The sequence below is a fragment of the Lepisosteus oculatus genome, unplaced genomic scaffold (assembly GCF_040954835.1).
Source record: "Lepisosteus oculatus isolate fLepOcu1 unplaced genomic scaffold, fLepOcu1.hap2 HAP2_SCAFFOLD_172, whole genome shotgun sequence".
Classification (NCBI taxonomy): domain Eukaryota; kingdom Metazoa; phylum Chordata; class Actinopteri; order Semionotiformes; family Lepisosteidae; genus Lepisosteus; species Lepisosteus oculatus.
This window is the reverse complement of record NW_027167714.1, coordinates 102020-120855: the sequence shown is the minus strand read 5'-3', so window position 1 is coordinate 120855 and position 18836 is coordinate 102020. Positions and strand designations below refer to the sequence as shown.

At 45.0% G+C, this 18836-nt stretch overlaps 4 non-coding genes across 4 annotated transcripts; all 4 read right to left on the bottom strand.

The window, feature by feature from the left end:
* Positions 1-2242: 2242 nt before the first annotated feature.
* On the bottom strand, positions 2243-2315 carry trnar-ccu (transfer RNA arginine (anticodon CCU)). Its single transcript has one exon. It is a non-coding gene; the product is annotated as a tRNA-Arg (tRNA).
* Positions 2316-14317: 12002 nt separating this feature from the next.
* Positions 14318-14391, bottom strand: trnal-aag (transfer RNA leucine (anticodon AAG)). Its single transcript has one exon. It is a non-coding gene; the product is annotated as a tRNA-Leu (tRNA).
* A 557-nt stretch (positions 14392-14948) lies between these two features.
* trnag-acc (transfer RNA glycine (anticodon ACC)) lies at positions 14949-15019 on the bottom strand. Its single transcript has one exon. It is a non-coding gene; the product is annotated as a tRNA-Gly (tRNA).
* Positions 15020-17746: 2727 nt separating this feature from the next.
* Positions 17747-17819, bottom strand: trnar-ccu (transfer RNA arginine (anticodon CCU)). Its single transcript has one exon. It is a non-coding gene; the product is annotated as a tRNA-Arg (tRNA).
* Positions 17820-18836: the final 1017 nt, after the last annotated feature.

The window sequence follows — 18836 nt, the reverse complement described above, 5'->3', positions numbered from 1 at the left end:
GTTAAAAGACAGCTATACACAGAAAACATGCAGGACACTTCTCATGATGTTTCCCGAGCCAAAACACAGTGCGTTTTTCCAAGCCATCTGACAAAGCCCGCCCACTGAAAACTGCAGCAAATCGTGTAAAGACGTTCAACTTTGTAACTACTGCACGCACAGGAAGCAGAATAAATTCCTCTTTTCAAACTGTCAAAGGTTTGCTTTGCGAACACTGCAGGACATCGCACAATGTCTTTTGAACGGGGACAAACGATTTCTTATGGGGCACAGTAAGTACAGACGTTTAAAAAGCTCCACTCATGCCGACGATGCAGCATGAAGAAGCGCAACCTAACGTTTGCATTCCTAGCAAATTCCTTTTATTTTTTGATAAATAAAGACAGTCTTGTTTAACAAACAACACACACAACATTTTACATTGTCAATTCAATTCAAATCAATGTATTTCTATATAGCGCCTTTCACAACAAGGTTGTCCCAAGGCACTTAACAATGCAAGTTGTTAAGAGCCTTGTGTCTAATATGCCGCCTAGGTAACGTGCTGTCTCTTTGAGGCAAATGTTTAAATCCTCTGAGTTAAGTGCTGAAGTTATAGTAGTCCTATCAGTATTGTTGCCTCCGATCAACAGATCCTCATTTTTCTCAGAGTTGAGTAACAAAAAGTTTTCACACATCCAAGTATTTCCTTCCTTAATGCATTTAACTAAACTGATAATAGAAGAGTTGTCGTTTGGTGTAAACAAAATGTTTATTTGAGTGTCATCAGCATATGAATGAAAGTTCATATTATTTTTTCATATTATCCTACCTAGCAGCAGCATCTAGAGAGAGAGAGCAATATTGGTCCCAGCACTGATCTTCTGGTACCCCAAATTGAACTGGTGACATTGATGAAGCAGTACAATTATTAGATATTTGAACATAATGAAAACGATGAGTTAAATGTGAAGTAAACCACTGAAGGACGGTTCCAGATAAGCCAACCTCAAACTCAAGCCTGTGTAACAAAACAGAGAGGTCAACCGTGTCAAAGGCAGCTCTAAGATCTAGAAGCACAAGCACTGTTGCATTCCCCGCATCAGTAGCTAAGAGAATATCATTTACGACTCTTGTTAATGCAGTTTCAGAAACCAGACTGAAATTTCTCAAGTATATTATTTGAATCCAGATACGATTGACGTTGGGCAACAACTATTCTCCCAAGACTTTTAGATTGAAATGGGACCTTTGAGACAGGCCTGTAGTTGTTAAGAACTTGTGGATCCAAATTTGACTTCTTAAGGAGCGGTCTAACAACCACTACCTTAAATTGATCAGGTACAACGCCTGACGCAAGCGATGCATTCATCATGCTAATTATAGGTCCTGCCAGTCCTTCGAGGGAATCTTTGACTAGCTGAGTGGGGATGGGATCTAGCGAACAGGTGGTTGACTTTGTCTTACGTCTGTGTTCATGAGTCCACCATAAGAAGAAATCTGAACAGGAGTGGTGATCATGCGAGGTCACCATGGAGGAAACCACTGCTCTCCCCCCCAAAAAAACCACCACTGCCCCTCTCAAGTTTGCTAAAGACCACATGGATGTTCCACAGCAACTCCTGGAACAATGTTCTGTGGACAGACGTGACAAAAGTTGAAAGTTAAAGGAGTACATCAACAACAGAGTGGCTGAAACAGAAGAAATTCCGTATTTTGGGATGGCCAAGTAAGAGTCCTGACCCCAATCCCATTGAAGTACTGTGGCGTGATCTGAAGCAGGCCGTTCAGTGCAAGACATCCCAAAAATATACATGAACTGAAACAGTTTTTCATAGAGGAATAGGCCAAAATACCTCCTAACCGCTGCTCAGGTCTGACCAGCCGCTACAGAAAGTGGGGGTTGAGGTTTTTGTCATAAAGGAGGTTCCACTAGCTCCTTAATATAAGGGTTCACGTACTTTTTCCATCAATGACCTTGATTGTTTAAACCATTTGGTCAATAAAGAAACAGCAATGTCAAATGTTGGGCGTGTGTTGTTTGTTAAATCACACTCTCTTTATTAATTATTATGACTTAGATAAAGATAAGATCACATGTTAGGAGCCATTCATGCAGAAATCCACATCATTCCGAAGGGCTGTTTACAAAAGTTTTTCTCCCAACTGTATGTGAGAGAAAAGCAGAGACGCTCACTGAGTAAGGTGGGGTTGTAGCTTTGCAAATCACAAGGACATTTGTATGCTCAAAATGGGACAGGAGCACCCCAGATGGGACTCGAACCCACAATCCCTGGCTTAGGAGGCCAGTGCCTTATCCATTAGGCCACTGGGGCACACTGGGGAAAGTTAGGCAGCAGAAGGTTTACTGTGACCTGAGAAGGACCGGCATCCAATCACGGTGGTACACACACACACACGCTCTCACTCATCTGAGCTACACGGCTACCAAGATGATCTCAGGTGCGCCGAGCTGGTACGGAACATATTGAACTGATCGACGGCGAATTGTCTCTCAGACAGGCTTTTCACCTCTAAGCTCCCTGACTGACAGTGATCAGCTAGGTAGTGAAACAGTCAGCTGCTTCTAAGCCTTAAACAGCTGCATCGCGGCGCTTCCACAGAGAGATGATTTGAAAGCCAAACATCGCCCATTGGGAACACCTTACTATCACTAGTTTAAGAGACTCTTAAGGTCTTGCAGAGGTGCCTGTCTAATAGCATGCGCTTTGCAAGCTATAGGTGTTTAGGCTGAGGCAGAATGCCTGTTAACAAAATGTTTTTCTAAAGGGGCCTCGCACTCTTTTCCAAGCAATGGTCACCATCCCCACCGAGTGTCACAATGTGGTCATGTCCTAGGACATCACCTGTTAGTCTCCATTTGTCTGCCACCAACACTTTAGGTTACGGGGTCACAACCGCACCCCGGAGACCAGAGGAGCCGTTGGCGTTCTGGCGGCGCAGATTGGGCTGAAGGTGGGGCGCTTGAATCTCGCTGTTGGAGGCCGTCTGAAACTGACCCAAGCCTTTCCCTTGAATTAAATGTAAATAAGAAATGAACCCCAGATGCACATGGAATCAATCACGTGTTTCCTTTGAGCCGTTTCAGAGACTGCTCCAGAGTTTACCTTGCACAGATGCGCAAAGATTAATGATGGGGGTGCACGCTTCCAGGCGTCTTACAACTGTAGGGACTGATTAGAGACAATTCGTAGCTTGTGCTCATTTCCCTCTATTCCCCGTGTTGCAGTGGTAGGATGACGTAAATTCCTGCTTCGACACATAACGGGATTATAATCAAGTGCAGGAGCTGAGGGCTTTAGTTTTGTTTCGTTTTCCATGGCGTTCGTAAGCGCGCAAATCAAAGGCAAATTCCTGCGTCTAACACGAATGTAAATGCTTTTGAAAGTGCAGTGTGGTGCAGCTTGTAAAATCCTTGTCCACATTTGTGGTTTGTTGATGTTTGTTCTGTCTGCCAAAGTTGCATTTTGACATCCGGACGGGGGGACTTTAACATTTGAAGCCACCTCGCAGTCCGTGTTTGATTATAGGAGGAATGCGGCGGCGGCGGGCTCGCTTTTGTCGTGGTCGAGAGGTTAAGGCGATGGGCTCGAAATGCGTTGGCGACTCCCCGCGCAGGTTCGAAACCTGCCGACTCCGGCGTCTGCCGTACGTCGCCTTGTGTCTGCGCGGCAGAGGCGAAGTGCTGCTTCTCCTTTCCCGGTACTATAAAAACGCTAAATCGCTTGGACCCGCTGCCATGGAAAGCAAGACTTCAGATAACCACACATTTTGCGTTCGCACCTCTGGTGCTCTACTTATGCCTTTGAAAACCTAATGAATAAAGCTGAAAGAACCGACACGGTATGTAGGTGCTCGTAAAGCACGCAGTAAAGAACTGTTAACAGCAAGGGTTTCAGTGGGTTAACTGAGGAGAAGGCGTGATCACTAATTGTTGACTTTTTATTTGGTGTTAGAAACACTCTTACTGTGCATGACGTGCAACAAATGTAGCCACAGAAATTGCATCACGCTTTCATGTATGCTATTGCAGACCCCAACGTTGCCTAGATAGAAAACCGAAATAGCCGTGGGTTTGCTTGCTGGTCTGAAGGATCTCTCTTCGAATCTCTATCATTTGTCAATGGAAGTAAAAGGCGTTGCAATCTCATACGTTCAGAATCAAACCCGCAGCTGTTGTTCGACTTTATTTCTTGACTAATTACAACTGAGTGTCGCATGAGCAGTTACGTAAACTTGTCTGGTATATTTGAACACAAATGCCGTTCTTCAATTAAAACTAACAGTACATTGTCAGGGACATTCAGTTCTATACAAACAAGAGACAGACAAGAGAATATTTCTACCTTTCATGTGGACTACGTGTTGACTTACTGATCGGAATAATTGAAAAGTTCGGGTCCATAGCGGATGCAGTGCGTGCTAATTAAAACAGCAACGCTAAGCTCTCAGCACCGTACTGAGCCCAGGTGTTTTTCTAAAGCTGTCAGGTGCAGTTCATTTACATGAAGGAAATCTCTTACTGGGTACAATTACAATGCAGTAAGTAGCACAGACTACTTAGGGAGCAGCCCGATGCGTTTAAAAATGACCCGAGCCAGGTAGGAGTCGAACCTACAATCTCCTGAGTCGTAATCAAACGCGTTATTCATTGCGCCACTGGCCTTGGTGTGACGCTGCTGGACTGTAACCCAGTGAGCTCAGCCCTGCAACTAGTAAAATATTACCCCCGGTCCATTCTTTTCCAAAAGTGAGAAACACCTGTTTTCTACATGTTGTCTGTTTTAAAACCATATCTCTTTAAACCAAACCAAGAGTTTGTCTTTTGCACTGATATTCTGATTCATTTCGATTTCAAAGAAAAAAAACATTACCTTCCAAAGCATCATAAAATTGTCCCTTCTTCCAGACTCTACTTCTCTCTTGTAGCAGTACAGCAGACCTTTCCAGGTGAGCAGATCATAGAGTCCGAAATGAGCTTCCTCCATCAAGCAAAGTACCTGAACATGACTCTATCTTCATAAAAGCGCCCCTGTAATAAAGAAATTAAATCCGAAATCAAGAGGGCAGTTGCCTACTGAAATACAAGAAGTCATCAATTTTAACCTAGCAACACATTAAAGGCTACATCTATACAAGTACGATTCTAAAAATGCTCACCAGATTACGTTTTAAGAAGGACCTGCGCCTCAGGTTCCGCCGAGATCTTAACTCGGATGGCAGGATTCAGAGTCCGGAGTGCGGACTGATGGCGCACGGAGGGTCCATGTACTGTGGATCTCTCAGTGATCTTCCGCGTATTCAAACCGCCAGCGTGTGATTCCCCTGTCCCCGTGACCTCATTGCTCTGCTCTCTCCTCTGTGCAGCCGAGCCCGACTCACGGTAAAGTGAAAAAAAATATGCCCTCAACGTGAGATTTAGTCTGGAGCGAGGATAGATGTTACCTTTTTATCATTGAACAGGATGTATGTGATGTGGCGACTAGGTTCAATTTTGTATCCTCTTTAAAAGATTAAGGACTGGGGTGAGCGTGATTTACCACCCTTTCAGCTAAGAACCCGACGTGCGCACCGTTTAAGCTGCATAAACTCGGTCGTTTAACTCTTCTCCATTAGTAGGGTTAAGGTTAAAGAAAAAAACATTGCTGACTTTTTTTATTTGCCAGCCGCTAGCGCTGATTAGCAAGGTTTGTATTTCATGTTTTGCAAGTTGCATCCATTTTAAGAAAAACAAGTCCCGTTAAAGACAGGAAATGAATACTTGCATTTAATTAAGTCTAGCCGTAGGCGGTTGTCCATAATGACCAGTACTGTTCGAGAAGACAGAACAAAGAAGGCATCGCTGGGATTCAGACCCAGGATCTCCTGTTTACTAGACAGGCGCTTTAACCAACTAAGCCACGGCGCCCCGGGAGTGTTGCCCTTTTGCAGCCACTTGGACACACCTTTAGAAAAACATTTTGTTAACAGGCATTCTGCCTCAGCCTAAACACCTATAGCTTGCAAAGCGCATGCTATTAGACAGGCACCTCTGCAAGACCTTAAGAGTCTCTTTAACTAGTGATAGTAAGGTGTTCCCAATGGGCGATGTTCGGCTTTCAAATCATCTCTCTGTGGAAGCGCCGAGATGCAGCTGTTTAAGGCTTAGAAGCAGCTGACTGTTTCACTACCTAGCTGATCACTGTCAGTCAGGGAGCTTAGAGGTGAAAAGCCTGTCTGAGAGACAATTCGCCGTCGATCAGTTCAATATGTTCCGTACCAGCTCGGCGCACCCGAGATCATCTTGGTAGCCATGTAGCTCATATGAGTGAGAGCGTGTGTGTGTACCACTGTGGTTGGATGCCGGCCCTTCTCAGGTCACAGTAAACCTTCTGCTCAAAAAAAGTGAGGTAAAACCTCACTCTGCACAGTAAAACCTCAAAAAAAAAGTGAGGTTTTATTTAATCTCTGACCAAGGGAAACGTTTCATTTTTTCAAAGAAATGTTTGTTAAAAAGTAAAGTCATAGTTCGATGGGATTCAATCATAGACCGTGTGATATGGAAGTCAGGAACCTAACCCACAGCACCACCAGCACAGTCATATGCTGAGTGCTGAAAAAGCACTACAGAAACATTATCGACAGACAATGTACAGCGTGTACTATTCTTGTGTTGCGGTACATGAATATAATTATATCGTTATTAATTTCTAATTTATAACTTTATTAACTTTATAAATTTATTAACGTTATTAATTAATTTCACGACGCACAGACAGGGCGCGGGGAGCCACCGCCTGCAAACACAGCTCCAGGCAGGACTCCACTCCACAGGAGCCGCAGAGCAGAGGAGATGGGGGCAGCTTAGCTCCTGTGCAGAGACCTGAGCTGCTGTTGCTGCAGACACTGTCTTTTCTGCACTCGGGGTAGGAGTGAATGTTGAGTTGCCCTTAGAAATGAAGCAGAGCACTTCAACGGCATGGGTGTGTGTGTGTGCGCCCTGGTGATTCTGGGAGACAGATCGAACCTGGGCTAAAAGAGAGGGGGCTTAGCCGTCTTCCATTTGCTAGTTTAAAGTTGTACAACCCATTTGTATCTGCTAGGCGGCGCAGTCGCCGTGCACAAAGAACGCTTTGAAAAGCGTCAAAGGCAAGTCATTCTGAGTTGGTCGTTTGTGTTTTCCGTTCAGACGCGAAATGCTGAAATGATCTCTCGGCTCCTCGGTTGTCATTTCTGCTCCGTAAAGGAATCACAGCACCCGTCGGCTTCCAGCACGGTGGGTCGGGACACGATGCCGGGGGTCGGAGAGAGCGATGTCTTCCTCGTTAGTATAGGACCTGTCACCTGTCCCCACCTGTCACGCGGGAGACCGGGGTACATCAGGACGCGCATTGAAGTGAAAGCAGGATGCGCTGCGACATGCACTGTGCAGATCCCGCCACACTAAGAGGTGAGTGGGTCTGTTCGATCACAGCGCTAGGCGAATCCCCAATCCCCTTTTGTGCGTGGCGACAAAAGAAGTCTGTTTCCGCCCGGCTTTGAACCGGGGACCTTTCGCGTGTGAGGCGAACGTGATAACCACTACATTACGGAAACGGTGGTAAGATGTGCCCAGCGGCCCAGCGCTGAGCTTCGCCATTGCGATTCAGCTGCTTCCAGTGCCTTTATTGGAGTGTGCTGATGGACCGTGCTCTCTCTCCAGAGACCAGCACGCCTGTCATGGACGGAGCAGGAAAGGCGCCGCCACATTCTACAGCCCTCTCCACGCAATCGACGAAATCGGGCTACTGAAGTGGAGAAAATCGCCTCTCCAGAAAGTGCAAATATCATCTTGGAGAGTATAAATCCTATTGCCGAAGGTCAGCCCTGTCTACCAGAGTGACCCTCCCACCTCCTGCAGCGATGGTCAGCTCGTCTCACACGCGAGAAGTTTTGGCTGGAAACAAGCGCCCCCTCTTCTCGCACAGTTTGCACGTTCGAGAAGGATCTTCTTCACATTCGCCCATGCAGTTCCCAGTCTTGTGGACGAGGACAAAAAGAGCACACAAGGGCTCATCCAGGAGTTGAACCCAGGACCTCCCACACCCTAAGCGAGAATCATACCCCTAAACCAATGAGCCACGGCAGCACTTTCCATTTTATTCTGTCAGCGAGCTTGAGGACGGGGGAGAGGCGTCATTCGCTCGTCCAGTCAGACCTTCATCAATAAGTCAAGAAAGCCGCAATTACACGACTGCCTTGCAGACGAAGGGCAGTGAACTGCACCCGGTAAGAGGGGAACAAGCGGCACTAGGCGACACCGAGGCATGAGCCCCAGCGAGGGGGGTTAGCTTGCATGGTACAGCGCTCGCTTTGCATGCGAGAGATAACGGGATCATTTACCACGTCCTCCAGGTGTGTGCTTAGAGCTTGATGTGCCGAAAGGTGTCCTTTAGCCTGTGGTCACGCCTTGCATGGAGAGCGTCATGCAGCTGTCAATCATTTTGCAGCCACGCCCCCTCTTCATCTTCTCTCTGCCTTGAGCGTCTCCGCCACTCTCTCTTGACATTTCATGTCAGCATGTCAGAAGTCCGAGTGACGTTTTTAATGGCTGAGTGAGGGCACGATGCTGAAGCAGAGAGGCCACTTCAGCCAGAGAGACTTGTGCTAGGTGAGATCTGAAAAACGGACTCGCAACAGAAACAGACCAAAAAAGTATCGGTGAGATCAAAAGGCAAATGCAACATCCAGCAGAGGGCGTCTAAAGATTAGGGAACGGGCGACTGAAATCCATATGAGGCAAACTTTCCAGCTGTGTACTGCAGCTGGCCTCGTTGGCGTAGTTGGTAGCGCGTCAGTCTCATCGTCTGAAGGTCCTGAGTTTGATCCTCACACGGGGCAGGGCTGCTTCCTCTCTTGCTCTTTTCAAACACTTGCGGCAACTGTTCGCTCATAACCACGTCTGGAATGCGTGACCTTTACACGGGGGAGAAGCAACGCCGCATCCCTTTTCTAAAGAACATTCACATTCAGAAATAAGTCAAGAAATTTGCCATTACTTTAGCTCGCGCTGCTGTCAGCCTGCCCATGTTGCCAAAGAAAGATTCACTCGGCGTCAACATGACAGAACAGCGATCACTTGAAAACACTGTTCCACACTCCGTAAGCAAGAACTTCAGTGTTTGCAGTCACCCGATATGCCGATAGTCAAAGGAGCACAAAACATGAAGCGTCAAAAGACAAGATGAGTTGATGGAAAGAGCCTTGAATTGATGAGCACAAAAGTTCAGCTCGTACAATAGGCAACGAAGGTCCCGGCGTCATCATCGCACTTGAAAGGACTGCCTTGCAGACTAAGGGCAGTGGGAGGTTGCTGTTTTCAGATGGAGGCATTGGGATGGTGGGCCGAGATCTATTCTTCTTAAGGAATTCTTCATCGTGAAAGATCGGTCCACAGGTCATCCAAAGAACTTACAAATTTTTTGGACTCAGGGAATCACGTGCTTCCGGAAGGGAGTGAAGTGATCAAACACATGACATGCCCCCTTGATCTCACATGCACAATTCTGCTGCAACATGCACAGCTACCATCCACACCAGGCAGTGGGGCTTCAGCAGAATTTGCTACGCCACCTGCAATTACATATCCAGCTGCACACATATACATGGCCCCTCTGTCCTTTTCAGGATCTCAAAAAAAAGCATAGCGTGGTTTTCCTGTAACCTGATTGACCGCATCTCCCTCAGAATGTGCCCCGTTGCATTCATTGCTGAAGCAGGACGGAGGCTAACGGACATGCCAGAACAGTTAGGCTCAGCGATCTCTCCAAAATATTGTGGTTGTAGTGGAAGAAATATGGTTTAAATTGTACCTTGGTATTTCAAACTCTCTCTAGAATGTTATCCTTTTCTATTTTATTTTGACAGGAACTGGCTAATGACACTAGATGAAAAGAGAAGAAAGAAATCACAACGTTTCGGCCGTGGAGCCTTCTTCAGGTGTGAGGGCTCCACGGCTGAAATGTTGTGTTTTCTTTCTTCTCTTTTAAGCATGGAATAGACCTATTACTTGTTCCTTTGCAGCCTACGCATGCTGACACAGCTCCCCACCTGAACTGCTAATGATGCCTGGTAGTTTGTGGTACTTGGGTATTGTCTTATGTTTGCTCAAACTGCATATGTGTGATTGCATATTTTTGGGTATTTTCACATGTCAATATTTAATTCACTGACATTCCTGTATGCTTGGAAGAAAGGTAGATTGGATTTGGCACAGGACGCCTGCCCATATTAGTTGATCATTGTTGGGCTGGAAAAACAATGATAAAAAGTGTATGAAAAAAGCTCTCTCCAATATTTCCCTTCTCTTCGCCATGGTTACACTGCCTGTTCTTTCTGTCTTTTGTCCTTCTACAAAGATTCCAGGGCTCTTTTTCCACCATAATATCAGAAGCCAAAAAATAACCATCTAATGTGTAAACAGCATTTGTAATGTTGGTAGCTGGAAGAGGTTAAGTATGTTTGCAAGACCTAGTTGATTACACCACAGACTTACTTTGTTGTTGTCAGTTTTTTTTTCTCTTTTAAAGGCTGTAGGTGGGGTGTGATGGACTGTACCACTATCATAGAAGATTTTTTCAGGACACATCCCAGTTCCATAGTAGAATTTATCAATAGTAGAATTCCATAGGACATTATTTACCAACATATTACCCAGTGTGAGACTCTGCCAGTAAACCTCAGAGCATTGAGTTCTCCACTGATAAAGATGGCTGTCTGAAGTCATGAAATCCACTGCTGGAATGCTTGAGAGACTGTAATTGAATCTTGGCTGGAATTAGGCTTTCTATTAGTGTTGATTTTTGGGAATTATGTGGTAAAAAGGGAAAACTCCTTTACTTTAGTCACTTTGAATGTTCAAATGTACAGAACCTGCAAAACTAAGCAATGAAAAAAATCCATCAGCACTCTCATGATAGCATAACTCATAGTCTCTGCTGTTGTGTAACAATACACACTTTCAATTTTCTTATCGCCTGTCTCCAGAGAGAATGTTGTTAGTGCTGATGACCTTGAATTAGACCTTGTTGACTCTGTAAAACAATCTTCCTCTGCTTAGATTTTCACTCAGATTGATTTTGTTCTCAGATTATTCCTGGCAGGACTGAGTTTCTAAGACATGAAAAGTGAAAGAAAAAGTACAGAAGATCAGCCCTTGAATATACAACATTGTGCAGTGAGATTGTTAAATGTATTAGCTGCTATCCCGTGCTAGAGCCTGTCGTGGTAAGCAGTGGATGACAGGATCTAGCATAGATACTAATGAAACACTGTTAATGAAAGATAAAACACTTGAGTCTTATTTTAGTTTTCCATTTCCCTTTCATTTGTGATGTACTGTACAACAGGCCACAGAACATGCACAAAAACAGATATGCACACATTCACACCAGGCAATGACAGTCTGCCCAGTCAGAATCTGAGCTGAGGTATCAGAATTCTGAATTCCCTGAATTCTGTCATGGATCATCCACAATAAGGGCAATGTTTGAACACGAGGATCCCCAGGAGAGAGCCTAGTAACATAAATCTTGGAGCAAAAGCAGATGATTATCTTCATAGTTTGTGTGGTTGAGCCAAAGTTGAGCATGAGGATATGTGAGTCACCATTCTTAGAAATGGATCCAACTTCAGACAGGCGTCAAAAGTAAGAGTATACAGTGCTGGGGCAATGACACTTCAATGATCAGAAGGATAACAAGAGTTTTAATGCATTGAAATTGATTTTCTGGTGATGCACACTGTCATGGAACTATTAATTTTTAAGGATCACTTACTGACGTCAGACAGCTGCCAATTCTCCAGACTGGAAGGATGAACAGTTTATCCCCCTAGGTACCATATTTCCATATTTCGAAGCATTGGAATAATACATGTCATACAGCAACATAAAAACAGGAAGACAAGTATCACAGCCCCTATAATCGGTGTTAGTAACTTAAAAGAAAAACATTCCCCCTGGCCCAAACAGTGATTCTAACCAGGAGAGAAAAGCAGGTGTATCTTTTATGCCTCTCTGTTTATTCACATTGTCTTTTAGTTCTTTCAAATGCTGAATAGCGAGCGTAAGATTTCCGTAATCATCGTCATTAGCTGGAATATATGTACAACAGGAGTCTCCTACTAAAGCATAGACTCCTCCAGATGCTGCATTTTGAAGGTCCAGCACGAACCTGTTCTGAAGTGCCATTAATCTAACTCCCCTTAATTCTTGTTTGATAGCGTCTAAGCCTTCTAACGTGATATTAATAAAAGAGTACATTTCATAAAAAGTCGCATGGGTGAGGCTGTAGAATGAGGCATTAAAGCACATATATAACAAGATGCATTAAATTTCTTTAACTTTACAGTATGATTTATAAATTTATACCACAAATTACTCATATCCCCCTCATTATCAGTTTCATTCAGCCAGTTTGTATACAAAGAGGCTTCATGTTTAGATTCTTCCTCTTTTGGGGTGGTGACAGGCTTCTACATAAAAAGGAAAAGGGCTGTGCACATCAGTCCCAAGCAGGTTATCCCCATCTGTCCTTGTGGAGACATCACTCCTGCGCTTTGCTCAGTTCGTTTGTGACCTTTTTACAGTGGGAAGCATGAATCCAGGGCACCATTTCTGTGACCTTCACAGCAGTGGGAGTGGTCAGCAGCACCTGGTACAGCCCCCTCCACCTGAGTGAACACCATTTCTTTTTCCTGAAGTCTTTCACCAGAATCCAGTCTCCTTATTCACTCATTAGTTCTTACAGCACAGGTAAATCCCTGTGGGCTGGAGCCCAGCATAATCTTAGGCTTTTTTGGTCAACTTTGGTCAACAGATTGGTCAACAACTGGGTAATAACTCTTAGAAAAATCTACACATTGTTCCCCTGCCTCAGCTGTGGCGTTTTGCAGAACAATTCTAGCTGAAGTTGTAAAATTTCTCTTTGTTCCGTTCCTGCAAAACATCTTATTATGAACAAACAAACCACAAAAATCATTTGCATCTAGGGGAATCACTCCCAAGGGTAACCCCCCTTAAAACTATATTGTTCTACCCATCAGGTTCTGCCACTAGATAAGAGAACCTTTCCCATGAAATCATTTTTTGACCTTCATGATCCCTTCAGGGCGTACAATTAGCACAGAAGCAGCAGCTTTAGTCCACATGTTTTTCAAACAGGATATTAACGATATGATCATAACGAATAATACCAGACCCACAAATATGTATTGAACCAGAGACCCTCTCCATGTTCCTAACACAGACTGTAGCCATGCACCAATGCCCCAATCATCTGGATTGCAGGATTTACGAAGAAAATTATTTTCGCAGTAATTAATTTATTATATTTACTATATTTATTATACACGTGTAAATTAATTACTGCGAAAATAATTTACTTCGTACACTGTGCAGAGAGCCGTATACTCCTAGTTGCGGCACACACGATACGTACAGTAAAAAGCCTCAGGCACTGTGTTAGATGTGTTTTCGACGTTATATATGCGTTTATTAATGTCGTCAATTTTACGGTTGCAATTTGACGTTGATTATACGTCGAGGCGACGTATATATACGTATAGCCGTATTTTCGCCGTGAATATACGTATATTTGACGAATCAATGTCCTCTTGGTAAACTCTTGAGCAAACTCTGAACCAGCTCTAAGGAAACTAATCCGATTAGACGTTACTTTGACTCATCTTTTTACGCTCAGTGCTGGATTGCTCAAACTCCAGCTAGGGTTAGGGTTAGCATTCCCACGCTACTTAGACACTTTGTTTACGCTCAGTGCTGGATTTTGGGAACTTCAGGACGAGTGGGAATTTTCTCCTATCTGTCCATTCTGTTTTGTTTTAGAGACTCTTGGCTGCCTATGTTGTACAGTGCAGCGTGAAGGAAACATTTTCCAAAACTGTGTCAGCTTAAAAGTTGTAAGAAAACCCCTCCAGCTGCTTTAACTCTCTTCATTTTTGTAATTTAATGTGACACTCGATGTATAACTGGAGCCTCACATATGCAAATGGTGAGGCTCCAGTTCGACACCACTTTACAGTATATGACAAAAGCATGGCAGACTGTGCCATGACCGGCAGATAACTTCCGCTTATTTTTACCATATTAAACATTGGAAATCCAACCACTTACATTTGTGACACTTGATTTTGGCTCCACCTAAGACACTCTTAAATCTTCAAACACTTTTCTCTTCTCCTGCAACACTCGTCTGTCGGCACTATGTGGCAGCGTTGCATGACAACCCCTCTCACCACGGAAAGGAACCTAACAGCTTTGGTAAGAGAGGAGAAAAGAACCTGGCCCGTACGGGGATCGAACCCGTGACCTTGGCATTCTTAGCACCACGCTCTAACCAACTGAGCTAACTGGCCTCACGACAGTGGTCCTCTCTGTGCTGCAAAAAATCGAACTCAGGGAATTTCTTTTGCCCTCCTTTGAATAGAAAGCCGTGTAATTCAGTGTACGGGCTTTCTCGTGCAGTTTCATGGTTCTTGTAACCCAAATCCTACACTGGCCTGAAGTGTCCCCCCATTTCACAGCATTTTTCAGCTGATTTAAAAAGTACCTAAAGGAGAAGCATTTTTGAAGACCATCAATTACCAAGAGCTTTTGTCAAAGGTTTTGGTGGTCATTTTTAATGACCACAGAGCACTATGACCTCGGTTTTACATCTCATCCGAAAGACAACGCCCTTTTACAACACAGCGTCGCCGTCACTATGCTGGGGCATTGGGACCCGCACAGACCTCAGGGTGAGCGCCCCCCCGCCGGCACCATTAACACCGCTTCCAGCTGGAAGCTTTGTTTTTCCCTGTAGCTTACCCTCATCCGGGTACTGACCTGGCTCACACCTGCTTAGTTTCAGTGGGTTTTCAGTTGCGAGTTGCAAGGGGATGCAAGTGATGGAGCCACTCGCTGCAAAAGCCACTGCATTGGCCGGGAATCAAACCCAAGCCTCCCGCGTGGTAGGCAAGAATTCTACCACTGAACCACCAACGCTCAGTGTCTGGGCCTTCAAAAAAGACGCTTTTTTGGTGCTCTGTGCAAAAAGCGTCGACATGCTTCCAGCTGCAAAATGCCATTCGCGGACACTGAAGAATTTATTTCCAAGGCAGCGGGTACAAGCGATTGGGCGTTTTAAAACCACCAGGAACAGCAAAGAGGCGCGCTTCTTTGATTGCGCCGGAACACACCAACTGGAGGCGGACAACGTAGTCGGCAGGATTCGAACCTGCGCAGGGAGACCCCAATGGATTTCTAGTCCATCGCCTTAAACACTCGGCCACGACTACAGCAAGCCCCACCACCGCTGCGTTCTTGCTACAATCTTACCTGGATCGCAAGGCGCCGGCGGAAGCCTATTTCAAAGTCGTTCTCCGTTTCAAAAAAACATTTCCAAAATACAAGCCTTGCAGACAGACATGCCTCAGAGGACTTAAGGGTGGCTTCATGTCGGAATGATAAAGTCTCCCCGTCCGGACATGAAAATGCCACTTTGTTACACACAAAAAAAGAATCAACAACAGAGAAATGTCCACAAGCATTTGAAAAGCCGCACCACGCCGCACTTGAAATAGCTCTTACATTAGTGGTAGACGCAGGAATCGCCTTTTTATTTACGCTCTTACCCACGCGATGGAAAGCAAAACAAAGCAAAGCAGAGCAAAACAAAACGAACAAACGAAAACCCTCACGTCCCGCACTTGCATATAACGCTGTTACGTGCCCAAGTGGTATTGTACGTCATCCTAGCACTGCACGCCGGGGCGTATGGTATATGGGAACGAGCACACGCCACGAATCGTCTCGAATCACTCCCTACAGCTGTAAGGTGCCTTGAAGCGTGCACCCCCAACATTCTTCTTTGCGCATCTGTGAAAGGTAAACTCTTGAGCAAACTCTGAACCAGCTCTAAGGAAACTAATCCGATTAGATGTTACTTTGACTCATCATTTAAGGGACCCTTGTTAATTGGAGAAATCAATGATTTCGAATGAATTCTGTATGCGTTAAAAGACAGCTATACACAGAAAACATGCAGGACACTGCTCATGATGTTTCCCGAGCCGAAACAGTGCGTTTTTCCAAGCCATCTGACCAAGCCTGCCCACTGAAAACTGCAGGAGATCGTGTAAAGACGTTCAAGTTTGTAACTACTGCACGCACAGGAAGCAGAATAAATTCCTCTATTCAAACTGTCAAAGGTTTGCTTTGCGAACGCTGCAGGACATCGCACAATCTCTTTTGAACAGGGACAAACGATTTCTTATGGGGCGCAGTAAGTACAGACGTTTAAAAAGCTCCACTCATGCCAATGATGCAGCATGAAGAAGCGCAACCTAAAGTTTGCATTCCTAGCACTGTTGCAACCTAGCACTGTTGTATTCCCCGCATCAGTAGCTAAGAGAATATAATTTACGACTCTTGTTAATGCAGTTTCAGAAACCAGACTGAAATTTCTCAAGTATATTATTTGAATCCATTTGATGTTGGGCAACAACTATTCTTTCAAGACTTTTAGATTGAAATGGGACCTTTGAGACAGGCCTGTAGTTGTTAAGAACTTGTGGATCCAAATTTGACTTCTTAAGGAGCGGTCTAAGAACCACTACCTTAAATTGATCATGTACGACGCCTGACGCAAGCGATGCATTCATCATACTAATTATAGGTCCTGCCAGTCCTTCGAGGGAATCTTTGACTAGCTGACTGGGGATGGGATCTAGGAAACAGGTGGTTTACTTTGTCTTACGTCTGTGTTCATGAGTCCACCATAAGAAGAAATCTGAACAGGAGTGGTGATCATGCGAGGTCACCACGGAGGAAACCACTGCTCTCCCCCCAAAAAAAACCACCACAGCCCCTCTCAAGTTTGCTAAAGACCACATGGATGTTCCACAGCAACTCCTGGAACAATGTTCTGTGGACAGACGTGACAAAAGTTGAACTTGTTGGTAAATGTGCACAGCGTTATGTTTGGAGATAACAAAACACCGCATACCAACTCCAAAACCTCATCCCACCTGGGAAGCATGGCGGAGGCATCGAGGGACCGATGAATTCCAAGATGTATCAGGAAATTCTACAGCAGAATGTCAGGGTGTCTGCCTGTGATCTAAAACTCAAAAGACGCTGGGTCTTACAACATGACAAAAACAAAGGAGTACATCAACAACAGAGTGGCTGAAACAGAAGAAATTCCGTATGTTGGGATGGCCAAGTAAGAGTCCTGACCCCAATCCCATTGAAGTGCTGTGGCGTGATCTGAAGCAGGCCATTCAGCGCAAGACATCCCAAAAATATACATAGGCCAAAATACCTCCTAACCGCTGCTCAGGTCTGACAAGCCGCTACAGAAAGTGGGGGTTGAGGTTTTTGTCATAAAGGAGGTTCCACTAGCTCCTTAATATAAGGGTTCACGTACTTTTTCCATCAATGACCTTGATTGTTTAAACCATTTGGTCAATAAAGAAACAGCAATGTCAAATGTTGGGCGTGTGTTGTTTGTTAAATCAGACTCTCTTTATTAATTATTATGACTTAGATAAAGATAAGATCACATGTTAGGAGCCATTCATGCAGAAATCCACATCATTCCAAAGGGCTGTTTACAAAAGTTTTTCTCCCAACTGTATGTGAGAGAAAAGCAGAGACGCTCACTGAGTAAGGTGGGGTTGCAGCTTTGCAAATCACAAGGACATTTGTACGCTCAAAATGGGACAGGAGCACCCCAGATGGGACTCAAACCCACAATCCCTGGCTTAGGAGGCCAGTGCCTTATCCATTAGGCCACTGGGGCACACTGGGTTGGGTCGATCACGCTGATGAAGAGCCAGTTTTTTTTTTCCTTTGCTTTTTCAAAGGGATCCACAAAATTAGGAAAGTTAGGCAGCAGAAGGTTTACTGTGACCTGAGAAGGACCGGCATCCAATCACGGTGGTACACACACACGCTCTCACTCATCTGAGCTACACGGCTACCAAGATGATCTCAGGTGCGCCGAGCTGGTACGGAACATATTGAACTGATCGACGGCGAATTGTCTCTCAGACAGGCTTTTCACCTCTGAGCTCCCTGACTGACAGTGATCAGTTAGGCAGTAAAACAGTCAGCTGCTTCTAAGCCTTAAACAGCTGCATCTCGGCGCTTCCACGGAGAGATGATTTGAAAGCCGAACATCGCCAATTGGGAACACCTTACTATCACTAGTTTAAGAGACTCTTAAGGTCTTGCAGAGGTGCCTGTCTAATAGCATGCGCTTTGCAAGCTATAGGTGTTTAGGCTGAGGCAGAATGTCTGTTAACAAAATGTTTTTCTAAAGGGGCCTCGCACTCTTTTCCAAGCAATGGTCACCATCCCCACAATGTAGTCATGTCCTAGGACGTCACCTTTTAGTCTCCATTTGTCTGCCACCAACATTTTAGGTTACGGGGTCACAACCGCACCCCGGAGAGCATAGGAACCGTTGGCGTTCTGGCTGCGCAGATTGGGCTGAAGGTGGGGCGCTTGAATCTCGCTGTTGGAGGCCGTCTGAAACTGACCCAAGCCTTTCCCTTGAATTAAATGTAAATAAGAAATGAACCCCAGATGCACATGGAATCAATCACGTGTTTCCTTTGAGCCGTTTCAAAGACTGCTCCAGAGTTTACCTTGCACAGATGCGCAAAGATTAATGATGGGGGTGCACGCTTCCAGGCGCCTTACAACTGTAGGGACTGATAAGAGACAATTCGTAGCGTGTACTCATTTCTCTCTATTCCCCGTGTTGCAGTGGTAGGATGACATAAATTCCTGCTTCGACACGTAACGGCATTAT